This window comes from Lineus longissimus, chromosome 4 (assembly GCF_910592395.1).
Source record: "Lineus longissimus chromosome 4, tnLinLong1.2, whole genome shotgun sequence".
Classification (NCBI taxonomy): domain Eukaryota; kingdom Metazoa; phylum Nemertea; class Pilidiophora; order Heteronemertea; family Lineidae; genus Lineus; species Lineus longissimus.
The window spans coordinates 11,125,584-11,127,574 of record NC_088311.1 but is presented as its reverse complement, the minus strand read 5'-3'; the positions used below and the strand labels follow the sequence as shown (position 1 = coordinate 11,127,574).

Below are 1,991 nucleotides of genomic sequence, written 5' to 3'. Positions count from 1 at the left end.
GATATGCTAATGAGCAGACTTCCCTCGCTTGAGTTTCTGAAGAATGTTCCATATCGCGCTAAGCTCATCACTGCTGATTATGACAGGCGTGCAGCGGTAGGTATCTGCTCCCCAACTTCCACCCTAATACGGTACAATAAGTTACCATTTGATGAGAATGGGACAATGCCCTCACTGTGTATGGAGTCATAGGGATAAGAAGACATTATTCATTAGTGTTGGTACAAGTGATTTTGCCCAAAAAGCATGCGCATTCAAAAAACAAAATATGCAAGGTATCACGTACATGACCATGACGACGTGCAGAAAGTGCACTGGCCAGTGCATACCCTATGGCTATGTATAGTAAACATGGTAAACATGAACAACATCATTATTCATCGGCAGTTCATTTTACTCCGAGCTTTTCCTGAAACATATTGCCATGATGATTAGGCCTACCATGTACCATGACCAATAACGGCACTAGATCATGTAGATGTCAACAAGTTCACATGAACCGTATAATCCCGCATAATCCCGCATGGCGCATGTGGGACATGCGTCTAAACCAAAGCCCCAAAATCACTTGTTTTGGTCTATTTCACTTGTGTTTCCCCCGTCTCCCAGTCCATAATACATTTACAGTTTACAATCCCCGATCATGGCCCAACAAAAGGTCATCGGTTGACTAAAGCCAAGGAACACAACTGTTCAATGGATTTATAGTTGAATGCGATCAAACTACGTCTTTTCAATCGTGGATTGTAAATTTAACCCCATGGGCCTAGGGAAGGCCCTATAACAATACTTTCGACACAGTTATTATCTCCGCTGTCTCCACCATGTTACACACAGTGCTCACTGCTGATTCTAAAATGCGCCACCTAGTCAATTGCACTATCGTCATCACCTCATCATACTTCATTGACATTACAGGCACACATTGACATAGACCACTGTTGCAATCAACGACACAGTCGCTATCCAAGTAGCATTATAGAGGTAATTATCATTATCATACCTCATTAGCATGTGAACCAATCGCGTCGCGTCCTTTGCGATCACGGCAAAGCCTCATGGAATAATGTCTTTCAACGTTGAATAATTTTTCATATTCCATGCCTACAACTTCAATTTCTTCATAATCCATGGCTAGAAGTTCAATACTAATATAATATCCAAGATAAAGTTACAAGAAGTAGTCAATAGGGGTCTCTCACCTCTCACTGTATGTCCACACTATTCACGCTTGTACGAGGAATACATTCAATGCTGAATCTAACAACACCCAGTGCCCTTACTCTGTATATTAGTCACTGGAAGATGGCCCATTTCACTCCTTGCTTCTACTTCACCTATAGTCTCATTGCAAACGCCTCAGTTCTATGATATCACATTCACTTTCAGCTGTCATGCAACGCAACAACTGTGCTATCTGCCATCGCACATCAACGAAGAAGTGCAGCCGCCCACATTCCACCTCACGTCTGTCCGACCAGCTGCAATCCTCGAGGACGCCCCACTGTACCACGATTTCACTACGATGTTTGACAAGAAGGAGCAGTGCGCGAGATAGGCTAATGAGCAGACTTCCCTCGCTTGAGTTTCGGAAGAATGTTCCATATCGCGCTAAGCTGACCACTGCTGACCATGACAGGCGTGCATTGGACTGGTACAGGTTGGAACTGAACATTGAATATGCTGGTGGTGACGCTTTCTGATGAGAAGTTGGTCGTGACTGATGCAGTATCCTTGGACTTGTCCACAGCATCGTTCAATCATTGCTCTCTGAGCTGCCTTGATTCTGCCTTGATACTGTACCCAAATACTAAGACCAAATGCCTGTTGACTGTGCTTTAAGAGAGACTGGCGCCATGCCTAGAGATATGACTGACCCCTATTGGCAAATTTGTATGACTTTATCTTGCCTACCTAGCTGCTGCCTATAGTCTCCCTTTAACTGCGGAACACTTCAAAGTCGATAAAATGCCATGTTCCACCTTTTAATG

The 1,991-nt window shown here is 43.8% G+C and overlaps 1 long non-coding RNA gene across 1 annotated transcript; it reads left to right on the top strand.

The window, feature by feature from the left end:
• Positions 1-1,545, top strand: LOC135487255 (uncharacterized). The gene is made up of 3 exons (XR_010446793.1): positions 1-96; positions 919-984; positions 1,390-1,545. It is a non-coding gene; the product is annotated as an uncharacterized LOC135487255 (long non-coding RNA).
• Positions 1,546-1,991: the final 446 nt, after the last annotated feature.